We start from the raw sequence: 14,184 nt of genomic DNA, 5'->3' as shown, positions 1-14,184 counted from the left end.
AAATTCTACTTGGGACAATATTCCCCAATATTCATGCAATAACCTTATATTATTTTTAATTACAATAATTCTGTATTCTGTATTCTGTAGGTGTCGCTGTTGACACTGGATTGTCTCCCTTGTAATTATTTAAATCTCGCGTGTATTTATATTTCACTCTGGTAAACAACTCACTTGTACTTTAAAATACATACTATTAGGTGGCAACTGTGCTTAACATATTTTTCCAAAAATTAAAAAATATATCTACATTTATTAATTAACATGAAAATTTAAAGGAAAAGAAAGAAAAAAAATAAAGAAAAAAATTAAAAAAAATCTAACATTACATTAATCAAACCGGCGCGACTCGCAAATAAAGTCACCCAACAATCGCATTAGTGTTTCATTAGAGACGGAGACATTGTCGTTTTTTTCTATTGACAATAAAAGTTCCAAATCAATATGTAACGATCCTGTGTTGAAGTATATCTCATGTATAAGTTTCTGTCTTGCCTCTTCATAATTTTCACAAAATAGTAAATAATGTTCCACAGTTTCTAATTGACCGCATTCACACTTTGGGTCTATATTTTGATTGATTTTGTTTTGATAATTTTTTAGGTAGTATCCGGATCTTAAATTTCTAATAATTTTTGCTGTTTTGTGATCTGGATAATTAAATGTCGATTTATTGCTGACAGTCTGATGAAAGTTATAATAAAATCTTCCTGTATCACTATTATCCCATCTATGTTGCCACTTTTTATTTACTAAAATTCTTGCTGCTGTTTTAATATCTTGTTTAGTTACTGTAATATGGGCTTCTTTCTGAATTTGATTTGCCTCTTTAGCTGCCTCTTTAGCTAGTTTATCAGCTATTTCATTTCCTCTAACATCTGCATGTCCTGGGGTCCAATCAAAATTAATTCTTATTCCATGGTGTTTTTGGATACATTTAATAAGGGAAATAATTTCATGTGAAGTGGATCTGTTATTTTCAATTTTCCAATTTAATGTTAAAATTCCAATTGCTGTTTGACTGTCCGAAAATATTTTTACTTCTTCAATTAATGTTTTGTTTTCAATTCTGCTTACATAATCTAATACTAATTTTATTGCAACCAGCTCTGCCAAAAGAATTGAACCCCTTTTTGAAACTGGTTGTTTAAGTTCAATTTCTTTATTGTTGAAGATTACAATTGCACCTGCTCCACAAGGTCCTGGGTTGGATTGGCAAGAACCGTCTGTAAAAGCAACAACTGTTGATGGAGATACTGTGTTAAGTTTGTTTAATATTAAATTTTTTCCTGTGATTTCTTGTTCTTTAGTTCTGTTTTTTGAGGAACCAAGAGTACGCCAATATTCTGGTGGAGATTTTGATGCTTGTAGACCTTGAAATTGATATTCTGGTTCTATGTCATCAATACTGATATATATCTGTTTCTTCTTTCATGTTTTTTGCTTGTTGTAACATTAAGCCTAAAGGTGATATGAACTTGTCCACTGTTTCTTTGTTTTTCCATTCATCTATTTTGTTTCTGATAGGGATTTTGGTTGAATAAGAATTTAGTCTTGCAATATCTCTAATAGCTATTTCTTCTCTTCTAATATAAGATCTAATGGCAAAACTCCTGCCATAACTTGTAAGACTTCTAAACTGGCTGTTGCAGAAACTCCTAGACAAATAGATAAGCCCTTTCTTTGGATGGCATTTAATTTTTTTAAGTGTTCTTCTTTCCCTGTTTGCCAAATACAGCTTGCGTAAAGAAAAATGGAACCTATAATACTATTGTAGACTTGAATAAGAAATTTAGTTTTTATGTTACCTATTCCTTTTATTTCTCTTAATATTCCTAGTGATTTTCCAGCTTTTTTTTCTATGATGTTGATATGTTCACTAAAGGTAAGTTTTTCATCCAATGTAACTCCTAATAATTTTGGATTAGGATTGTATTTAATTGGTTGGTTTCCTAACACAAGGTGTACTGTTCCTGGATGCTTTTTATTTCTTGAAAAAATACAGTATTCTGTTTTATTTGTATTAATATTTATTCTCCATTTTTTGCTCCAATTCATGATTGTATTTAATTCATCTTGAGTTTTTAATCTTATTTCCTCTAAATCATTACCAGTATTCCAAAAGGTACTGTCATCAGCAAATTTGCATTTTCCCGCCTTTACTTTTTCAAAAAGGTCAATTACAAAGATATTAAAAAGTATTGGTGAAATAACTGACCCTTGTGGTAGACCAGTTTCAGTCCTACACCATTGTCCTTCGTGTTTATTTACTATACATCTGGAGTACCTTTCATTTAGAAAAGCCTGTATCCATTTCCATATTTTTCCTTTAATTCCATATTGGTGTAATTTTACCAATAATCCTTCTCTCCAAACACTGTCATAAGCCTTTTCGAAATCAATTAGAACTGCTAACGTAAAATTATCTAAATTAAATCCATCCAGTATAGATTGTGTTAAATTTAATAGTGCATTAGTTGTAGATCTAAAATGTCTGAAACCTTCCTGTTCTATGTCTAAAATATTTTCAGATTCCACATAGCATTCAACTCTGGTAGTGATTATTCGTTCCATGGTTTTTCCCAAAACGCTGGTTAAACTAATTGGTCTGTATGAAGATGGATGATTATAATTAGATTTACCTGCTTTTTTTAAGAATTTTACATTTGCCCTTTTCCATTGAATTGGTATTCTTCCTTCTTCTATTGATTTGTTGAAAATGTGTAATAAGGTTGATATGAGTGAGTCTCCTGCATTAATAATCAATTCTGTAAAAATATTGTCTGGTCCTGGTGCAGAGTTTTTCTTTAATTTGGCAATGGATCCCTCTAATTCATCTCGACTAATTTCTTCATTCATATACCCTTCTTCTTCTACTTCTTCAGATAGAGTGATGTTGATATATTTTTCCATTATTTCAGTGTAAAAATCATTATCAAAATTGTTAGCATTTAAATGATTGCCTTTAAAAAAAGTGTCTTCCAAATTTTTTTCTTTATCTTCTTCTTCAAAGAGTTTATTTCCATTTGAATTTAAAAAAGGTAGAACTAAATTATTTTCATTCTTTTTAGTTAATTTTTTAAAATTTGACCATTTTTCCTTGAGGTTTTTACTTCCATTTAATTGAGTACACAGTAATGCTGACCATTCATCCACTGCCTCATCTTTTGCATCTGTAAACGAAGATTCTGCTTCCATTAGTTTGGTTAAATTTGTAGGTGTGTTTTTTAGTTTAAATTCTCTCTGGCATTTGTTGAGCAGGTGTTTCTTTTCTTCTACTGTTTTATTCCACCAACATGGTTTATGATGTTTTCTAATATTTCTTGTTGTTTTAGGGATTATGTTTTCCATGCACAGCATCATTTTGTCTTCAAAAATTTGGTAAATCTCTTCTATTGATTGATTGTTAAAAAATTCTAAATTCTGAAATGATTCTTCAGTGGCAGTTTTCCATGCATCTAGGTCTGCTTTATTGATATTAAATTTTGGGGTTTCATTTTCTAAAGGAACTTGAGTATTTGTACAAGAATTTAATTTAGTAAAGATTGCAATATGATCCGACTGAATATTTTCGTGACTGAGCGTTGTACATTCAATAACTTCATTATACAAGTTTTGCGTAATAAGGGACAAATCGATGATACTGTCGCTGTTTCTTCTTGAAGCTTGGCAATCATTTACACATATTAATTTAGATTTATTCATACATTCCTCCAATAATTTTCCGTGAATATTTTCAGTTTTATTATTCCACTGATAACTTTTGGCATTTAGGTCTCCAACTATGACTGTATTATCTGTAATTTTATTGTTCAAAATCTTCATTTTGTTGAAAAGAAATAAATTACTTTAATTAATATTTTTACTCTGTACTATATACTGCTATACACATAAATTAGTTAGGCTTGGTTGGTAAATTTTCTTTGATTGACCAGTTTTATAAACACTGGACACAGAGATGAGGAAGCTTTGTGTAATTCTCCACAATTACAACATTTACTTTGTTTCACACAAAGTTTTTCATTACAATTATCTTCTCCGCAGTTAAAACATCTTTTATTGGCCTGACATAGGTTAGCACAATGTCCAAAACGATGACAATTATAGCAACGTATAATTTTAAACTTTTGTTTCCTTTGAATTACAATGTTTTTTCCATTGTAACCAGTTTCAATTTCTATATTTTCTGCTTTGTTTAGGTCTTCTGGTGTGTAAAAATTAATTTTTACAACTGGCATTAATTTTTTTGTATCCCAATATCTTTGTTGTGAAATAGAAATTATATTGGTATTGGTTTGCCTTTCTATTTTGTCTTTTAAATTTTCTAAATTAGTATTTAAAGGAACATTTTTTCCAAATCCTATAGTTTCCTTGTTGTTCTCACAGCTTTTAGGATTGTGCCAACAACTATCCTTACCAAAATCCTCTATTACTGTTTTATTTTGAAAATCAACCTTTTGCTGTTTGCTATAAAAATGTACTGCTACTCCTCCTAATGGCAGTCTGTAAGCTAGTTTGACTTTATCCCTTAAATCTTCAGATTTTGTTAATTCTTTTCTGATTAATTTACTATTTCTCAGCTCTTTATTTTCTATATTATCAGCAACCAAAACTAGTTCTGGATCATTAACTATACAGCTTATTTCTTTTTTTGTTGAGATTTTTCCATTTACAGGAACATCAGCTTTGCATTGTAATTTTGTGTTAATGTCTTTGTAATCTTCATCATTAACTTCCACTTCTTCTTTACATGTACATGTATTAACAATTTTTTTAGCTCTTTTACTGATTTCTATTTTTCTAATAATGCAGAACGCACAACTGAATTTAATATTATACTTATTAAATTTTTGGGTGTCTCTTTGTGAAATATTAGCGCAACAGCAATGCCACCAGTTTCTACATGAATCACATTCAATCCAATCAGTTTGTTTTTTAATTTTTCCTTCTCCACAACCGATACAAATTTCATACGGTTTTAAAACAACCGTCTCCTCCTCATCATCAAAGCTAGTATCTGGTGTGTAAACTGGGGTGCATTTATTATTTAAATTGATTATTGCCTTACTTTTGATTTCCTTTGGGCTGAAAACTTCCTTTTTCTTTTTATTTCTTTCACTTCTCCTCATCATTTTATTATTTGGCAGCCATGTTTGTTTATCTTGATAGATTGATGGTAAGAACGTCGACCACTGTATTTAAAGTGTATGGACATTAATAGCTTAATAAATCATCAGAACTTATATAAGGAATTACTTATTATCTGACTATAATATCTCAGAACCAGGGAAACAGGAAACAAGACGGGAAATATCCGTATATTTATTTATATTGATATACGATGAAACACGGTAATTGAAAGTAAAGTTAATGAAATTAAATCAGGATTCTGAAAACTGAAAAGTCATATTAACATAAGATGAATTGAGCTTGCATCATACACAGTTTATATTTGAGTTATAAATCAGATGACAAGTGTCAAGAAATTATCTGTTCTGCTTGAACTTTTGACGTCAAACAACTATCACTTTTCCATTATAACGTCAGATATTTTCAATTATGATGTCAAATTTTACAGGAACTTGTGTGATGTCCAGTAATGGCGAAAAAATAGCGATAAGGTGTATACATTTGTAGTTCTACACTGTGGGTAATACGAATGACCGAAAAACAGTGTTATTATCCAAATGACACTTGTAATTATGGAATTAACTTGAAATTTTAATATTAGCACATATTGGTGAATTTTTTAAACATTGATTATTAAAAAATATTATATAGGTCATGTAGGTAATTTCTGGAATCATGTAATTTACTGGAAAATATCGTCAATTTTGCACACCTTTATGACATCATTTTATACCAGAGAGAAGGCGCTCCTGTATCTTTGCTCTATTAGAAGTTTCAAGCACTTTCATAATCGTCATTCTTTAGGGTAGTATAGAAATAATTAATGTTCTGTAAGTACATAATTGGCCATTTTACAATCAAAAGCATCATGGGTAATTTCATTGTTTGTACAAAATCAGGACGTTTTGGTGTATACTATTGAAAATATTACCCAGGATGCATTAGATTCTGAAAAGGCGAAATGTGATTCCATATGACTGACGGAGGGTGACCATCCATTTAGATTTTAATTTCCCAAATATTTTGTGCAGTATAAAATAAAACTTTTTAACCCATTTGCTCAACATGTGTTGGAAATTTCTATGCATACATCTTTGACACGTGGTGATTGGAATCACATGGCAGATTCGGCTGAAAACCATATCCTGTAACTGGCCTATTATAAATGTATTTGATAACTTAAAAATGATTTATAGCAAGCAGGTAAGTTCATAAAAATCGTTATAAATATAGTGTCAATAAGTATGTACGTAACATCCAACATGGTGACCATGTCACATGGTATATATGTAACACTCAGAAATGTGTCCTTCCCCCCAAACGTGTCCGATTCCCCCAAACATGTCTAGCTGAAAACTGCGCCAAAGCGTGTCATTTGTATAAACGCCCAAACGTGTCCATTTCTCAACTAACCCCCAAACGTGTCCAATCCCCAAAACGTGTCCATATCAAGCGTTATTTGGTAATTGCTATTTCATTAACGTATACTAATTTTACCATTTCATTAAAAATATACATAAACACGTTAGTAATTTTTCAAAACGGAAGAATTAAACTGGCTTAAAGTGGGGGCGTCATTTCGGCTATTTCGTTTGTAAATTTGAAGCAAACATGTTGAGTTAAACAGTACAGTTAACGGGTCAAAGTGTCCTTTTCTCTGCGCGTTAAAACTTTAATGTTCTCTCTAATTATGCATGAAATACTGACAACTGGACAATTCGCAATCAAGAGTCTAAAGTTAATTTATTCAGTAGAACTGAAAAAAACATTAAAACTTGTATGTTTTCTCTAATTTGCATGAAATACTTGCAACTGGACAATATGCAACCAGCAGTCTAGAGTTAACTTAACAAAAGAACAGTAAAAACATTAAAACATGTATGTTAAAATGTAAAAAAAAACCAAACAAAAAAACAGGTAGCCTATGTTCTCTCTAAATAGAACTGCAAAAACATTAAAACTTGTATGTTCTCTCTAAATATGCATGACATACTTGCAACTGGACAATACGCGATCATCAGTTTAAAGTTTAGTTTAAAGTTAATGTACAACTGTAAAAACATTAAAACTTGCAAAACTATTGTGCGCTCTAAACATGCATAAAGTACTTGCAACTGGACAATACGTAATCAACATTCTAAAGTTTATTTATACACTACAAAATAAATTTGCATTTAAAACCGGCGTTGATCACATAACAGTACTATTCATAAACAAAAGAATCTATAAAACTTATGCATGAAATATTTGGCACTGGATGTTATGTTTCTTATCGTGTGTCTTTAGTGATGGTGGAAACCTAAAATTTATTAAAAACCCGGATAACAAGTTTATAATTTGATGGGCTTTTGAAATACACACAAACTATTGACAAAAGTAAAAAAAAACTACTGTTAAAACCCCACCATGCAATATTCGGATAAATATAAAAGGCAACATCGGAGTTTAGAAGTACAAAATAAATATCAAAGTTAACGATTAATTCAACTCCAGAACTATGTGTATGTTTGCTCTAATACTTGCAACTGGACAATAAACAACTGCAGTCAAAGTTACTTAATAATAACAGATTAATTTTGCAATTATTATAATCATTAAAAACCTACATCGAACTAACTTAATCTGATAAATAACATCTTCATCACGTGTGTCTCCAATCATAGAATTGCCGTAAATGTTATCAGCGGTTTTTAAGAGATACATGTAAAAGCGCTAAAAGACGTGTAACGTTTTGGCGTTAAATATTGGACACGATTTGGCGAATAACAATTATCGGACACGTTTGGGAAATATTATACATTTCGGACACGTTTAGGGAGAAAAGACACGTTTGGGAGAATCGGACACGTTTGGGGGAAAGGACACGTTTGGAAGTGTTACATATATATATATAAGAAAATTATAAAAGGTAATAACAGTTTCAATGCATCACTTTTTTACTAGTACTTTCACTGCTTTTGCAGATCTTCAGGTAATGTGACTTGTATATATATAAAACAATTGATGGACAATAGTATGACGTTAACAAATACAAGGGAAACTACTTATGTCATTTTAAGTTTTTAAAATATTACTTTAAAATTAGAATATCATTTATCATTTAATCCCAGGTTGAGAATGTTTATGAATAATAATTCTTTCTTCCTCCGGAGAAAATCATTTTGACGATTGACCATATACAATGGAAATATTTTAAATCGTCCATTAGAACAACGATGGAAATGGTCATTTGCCCTGATGAGTCAGTGTTAAATCTTCATGGTTGGTTTGCTGTCTATGTAAAGTCATTCTAGTCCGCAGTTCATTTTTTGTCTCTCCAACATAGAATTCCTCACAATTTGAACATATGAGAGAATAGATGACGTTTTAACTTTTACAAGACATATTTTGCTTATCAGTAAAATGCTTTCCATTTTTGTCGGGCCTTCGACTTTTGTTGAAAAAGCGAGACTAAGCAATCCTACATTCTGTCATCGTCAGTGTCATCATCGTCAGCGGCGGCGTCCACAAATATTCACTCTGTGGTTAAAGTTTTTGAAATTTTAATAACTTGCTTAAACTATACTGGATTACTTTATGATTAGAAGTAAATTTTGTAAAAAAATAAATCCGTTTTTTCCGTATTTTACTTTTAAATAGACTTAGATTTTCTGCCAGGAAACAACACATTCACTCTGTGGTTAAATTTAAAAAAAATTAATTATACTACTTTTAATTTGTACCAAACTTAGACAGAAGCTTTTGTTTATGATCAAAAGCTAGTATTAAGAAGGAAATTTTTTTGTTAATAAAAAATTATATTTTACACCTGTGTATCTGAATTTTACTTATAAATGGACTTTATTTTTCTTCCAGTTAACATTACATACAGTCTGCAGTTAAGTTTTTAAACATTTATTAGATTCACAAACTATCCTGGATTTTTACCAAACATGGACAGAAGCTTCTTACAATCAAAAGATAGTATCAAGAGGAATATTTTTATTGATTTTTTTCCTCATTTTTGTTGAACCTGTGATTTTCAGCAAAAGTAGGCGAGACACTGGGTTCCGTGGAACCCTTACAAATTTTTGAAATAAATTGAACTTTCTTCTATTAAATTTGGACAAGTCATTCATCGTTTATTGGTACATTTTTTTTATACGACCGCAAATTTTGAAAAAATTTTCGTCGTATATTGCTATCACGTTGGCGTCGGCGTCGTCGTCGTCGTCGTCGTCGTCGTCGTCGTCGTCGTCGTCGTCGTCGTCTGGCGTCCGAATACTTTTAGTTTTCGCACTCTAACTTTAGTAAAAGTGAATAGAAATCTATGAAATTTTAACACAAGGTTTATGACCATAAAAGGAAGGTTGGTATTGATTTTGGGAGTTTTGGTCCCAACATTTTAGGAATAAGGGGCCAAAAAGGGCCCAAATAAGCATTTTCTTGGTTTTCGCACCATAACTTTAGTTTAAGTTAATAGAAATCTATGAAATTTTGACACAAGGTTTATGACCACAAAAGAAAGATTGGGATTGATTTTGGGAGTTTTGGTTTCAATAGTTTAGGAATAAGGGGCCAATAAAGGGCCCAAATAAGCATTTTTCTTGGTTTTTGCACAATAACCTTAGGTTAAGTAAATAGAAATCTATGAAATTTAAACACAATATTTATGACCACAAAAGGAAGGTTGGTATTGATTTTGGGAGTTTAGGACCCAACAGTTTAGGAATTAGGGGCCAAAAAGGGACCCAAATAAGCATTTTTCTTGGTTTTCGCACTATAATGTTAGTATAAGTAAATACAAATCTATGAAATTTAAACACAAGGCTTATGACCATAAAAGGAAGGTTGGTATTGATTTTGGGAGTTTTGGTCCCAACAGTTTAGGAAAAAGGGGCCCAAAGGGTCCAAAATTAAACTTTGTTTGATTTCATCAAAATTGAATAATTGGGGTTCTTTGATATGCCGAATCTAACTGTATATGTAGATTCTCAACTTTTGGTCCCGTTTTCAAATTGGTCTACATTAAGGTCCAAAGGGTCCAAAATTAAACTTAGTTTGATTTTGACAAAAAATGAATCAGTTGGGTTCTTTGATATGTTGAATCTAAAAATGTACTTAGATTCTTGATTATTGAAGTTTTTTGGTCCAGTTTTCAAATTGGTCTACATTAAGGTCCAAAGGGTCCAAAATTAAACTTTGTTTGATTTCATCAAAAATTGAATCCTTGGGGTTCTTTGATATGCCAAATCTAACTGTGTATGTAGATTCTTCATTTTTGGTCCTGTTTTCAAATTTCAAATTCTACATTAAAGTCCAAAGGGTCCAAAATTAAACTAAGTTTGATTTTAACAAAAATTGAATTCTTGGGCCTCTTTGATATGCTGAATCTAAACATGTACTTAGATTTTTGATTATGGGCCCAGTTTTCAAGTTGGTCCAAATCAGGATCTAAAATTATTATATTAAGTATTGTGCAATAGCAAGTCTTTTCAATTGCACAGTATTGTGCAATGGCAAGAAATATCTAATAGCACAATATTGTGAAATAGCAAATTTTTTTTTAATTAGAGTTATCTTTCTTTGTCCAGAATAGTAAGCAAGAAATATCCTATTGCACAATATTGTGCAATAGCAAGAATTTTTTTTAATTGGAGTTATCTTTCTTTGTCCAGAATCAACTTTAATCTTTGTTATATACAATATACAATGTATATACACTTTTTACTACCAACTGATAAATTTAAATAATCTTTACCATTCAGTGATAACAAGCAGTTTTTTTACATCTTAATATTTTATGATGTATTTAAATGAGTAGTTATTGTTGCAAACTCCATTAGAAATTTGAATTGATATCAGTTTTGAAAAAGGGAAACGGGGATGTGAAAAAAAAGGGGGGGGGGGGGGTTAAATTTTTCTCATTTCAGATTTCATAAATAAAAAGAAAATTTCTTCAAACATTTTTTTGAGAGGATTAATATTCAACAGCATAGTGATTTGCTCAAAGGCAAAAAAAACCTTTTAAGTTCATTAGACCACATTCATTCTGTGTCAGAAACCTATGCTGTGTCAACTATTTAATTTTAGATTTAAAAAGTTTGAAGAAGAAATCTTTAATTGATTTGTAAAATCTTGGCATTTGTTTTGTGTAAAAAAAACCATGTAATGTCAAAAATTTGATCACAATCCAAATTCAGAGCTGTATCATGCTTGAATGTTTTGTCCATACTTGCCCCAACTGTTCAGGGTTCGACCTCTGCGGTCGTATAAAGCTGCGCCCTGCGGAGCACCTGGTTACAATTGGCACAGTTTCATTAAAGTCAAATTTTGTGGATGTTAAATATCTTTTCAGACTTTTCGACTGTCTTTTGCTGTTGATAATCTTCTTTTTTTGTAAGACTGTGTCCATTCTGTCACTTTTGCGTAAATTTGTTTCAATTTGTTGCATGAAACTAAATATGTCATAATCTCGCGGATTATAAGTTGTGACAAACATAATAATTTTGTTTAAATTGTTCGATGATTCCTTGTTAGTTTCGGATTGCCGTGTAACAATTGGTCCTTTTGTCAGTGCCTTTTGAATTCCGTAATTTATTACTTGTTCATGGTATTGTTGCTTCTTTAGATACGTTTTTTATTCTTCTAGTCTTTTATTGCGTAATATGTCTGTTATTCTTGACACTAGATTGAAAGGTATATTTAATTTTACATGTTTCGGATGGTTTGAATAAAAATTTAAATACATATGTTTATCAGTGTCTTTAGAGAAGATATCTGTGACAATTTCATTGTCTTCCGTTATAATTACTGAAATATCCAAAAACGACATTTCCCTGACATTTCTGTTAATAGTGAAACGAATATATGTGGATTTAAAGAATTTAATTCCAAATTATAAAACAATCGTCAAGAAATTGTTTCCAGTTTTGATGTATATAAATGGCAAATTCATTTCCGTACTTATGACTCATTTTTTTTATAGATTATATCATGTATAGAATAGAATAGAATAGAATATCTTTTATTTCCATAAGAGGTACCCTCAAGGGGCATAGTGCATATACATTCATGACAATATATAGTTACAAACAATTACAAATACAATAAAGCAAAACAACAAAACAGTATGCTTTAAAAAGTTAGACATTTTAAATATTACTTACAGTATCCCAGTGTTATATTATAAATGTTTACTCAAGGCAGGTGTTTTGATAAGAAATAGCCAAGTTGTTTTAAAATATTAATAGACTCACAGTTTAATAGCCAAATAAATTTATTGACCATATCCAAGGAGTAAAAATTTTTACATTCTTTAAATATCAGATCAAATAACATGTCTCTATCCTTAGAGTATACAGGACATTCTATAAGAAAATGAAGTTCATCTTCCACTTTATTCAAATCGCATTTATCACAAATTCTTTGATGAACTTCTAATTTGGAATATCTCCCAGTTTCAATTTTAAGTCTATGAGATGAAATCCTGAATTTTGTGATAGCTTTTCTCATATCAAAATTTTTCAAGATATTTAAATAATTTTCTTTACAAAATGATGTTTTAAACTGACAATATGTTCTTAGTTTTCCTTGGCTATTTTGGCTATAAGCATTTTCCCAAGATTTGATATAGGATACTTTTAAACAATTAAGTAAACATTTTCTGAATTTATATTTACTAAAATTAATGAAGTTACTAGGCAGGTCAATAATTTTACATAAGTGTCTGACACTGCTATACCAACTATTGTGATTTTTATCATCTAAATCTTTAGAGGTTTGTAAGGCTTTATATAATAAAGAGTCCTCAGGCATATTTTCAATTCTAAAATAATAATTCAGTAGATTTTTCACAATACTAATATAAATAGGAAATCTACCTAGTTCAGAGAGTACAGCAAAATTGCTGCTCTTTCTGTTTACACCCAAAATAAATTTTGTTATTTTCATGTGTAATTTATCTGGTTCAAGATCTGAATAAATTTTATCTAAGACTATATCATTTCTAAATTTACTACTCTTTGGGTTAAATGTACCCCAAATTTCAGAGGAATATAAAGAAATAGGTTTGATCATGTGATCAAATAGATGTAGACTGGTAGTAATTTTTGGATGTGAACGAATAACATCTTTGCATAATTTATAATAGCCTTTTAGACTCTTTTTGTACAATTCCTGTCTTGCATGAGAGAAGACTCCTGAAGCCGAAAATATAAGGCCTAAATACTTGTAGTGCTGTACACATTCCAGTTCAACTTGCTGAAGAGTAAATTTTTCATTGATAAGTCTACCTTGCTTATTAAATACTAAAATTTTTGTTTTATTGGTGTTTATGTTTAAGCACCAGTCAGAGCAAAACTTATCAACATTTTTTAACTTAGATTGAAGACCATATGATGTGGTAGAGAGCAAAACAATATCATCAGCATACATTAAACAATTAATATTAGTATCACCCAAAATCAGATCATCATCAACATTATCAATATATGATGGAAAGTCATTTATAAAAATTTTGAAAAGATTAGGGCTTAGGTTATCACCTTGTCGAACCCCTAATTTAACTCTAAAAGAGTCAGTTAAAATTTTCCCAGCTTTGACACAAGTTGAGCTAACATTGTACATGTTCTTTATAATGTTGTAAAAATTTCCTCCTAATCCCATCTGTAATAGTTTATATTTAATACCACTATGTATGACTGAATCAAACGCCTTTTTAAAATCTATAAAACAGGCATACAATTTTTTACCTGTGGAAAGTACCGAGTCAATCAGATTTTTAAGCAAAAACATATGATCAGATGTTCTGGACTTTTTAACAAAGCCAATTTGAAACTCAGTAATTAGACTGTTTTGTAATAAATATTTGTCAAGTCTATCATTTAAGATTGTATTAAAAAGTTTACCAATTGCACATGTAATTGAGATGCCTCTGTAGTTTGAGGGATCAGTTGGGTCCCCTGACTTAAAAAGGGGTAGAGTGTATCCTTCAGCCCAGCATTCGGGATATTTTCCTGTGTTAAGACATAAATTAAATAATTTTCTATAACATGGAACTAAACTATTGGCACT

General features: G+C 30.5%; 1 protein-coding gene across 1 annotated transcript in view; it reads left to right on the top strand.

The window, feature by feature from the left end:
* LOC139514580 (G patch domain-containing protein 2-like) overlaps positions 1-14,184 on the top strand; it is a 33,801-nt gene that overhangs the window by 490 nt on the left and 19,127 nt on the right. The window lies entirely within an intron of this gene.

The sequence above is a fragment of the Mytilus edulis genome, chromosome 3 (genome assembly GCF_963676685.1).
Source record: "Mytilus edulis chromosome 3, xbMytEdul2.2, whole genome shotgun sequence".
NCBI lineage: Eukaryota > Metazoa > Mollusca > Bivalvia > Mytilida > Mytilidae > Mytilus > Mytilus edulis.
This window is presented reverse-complemented; position numbering and strand designations above follow the sequence as displayed.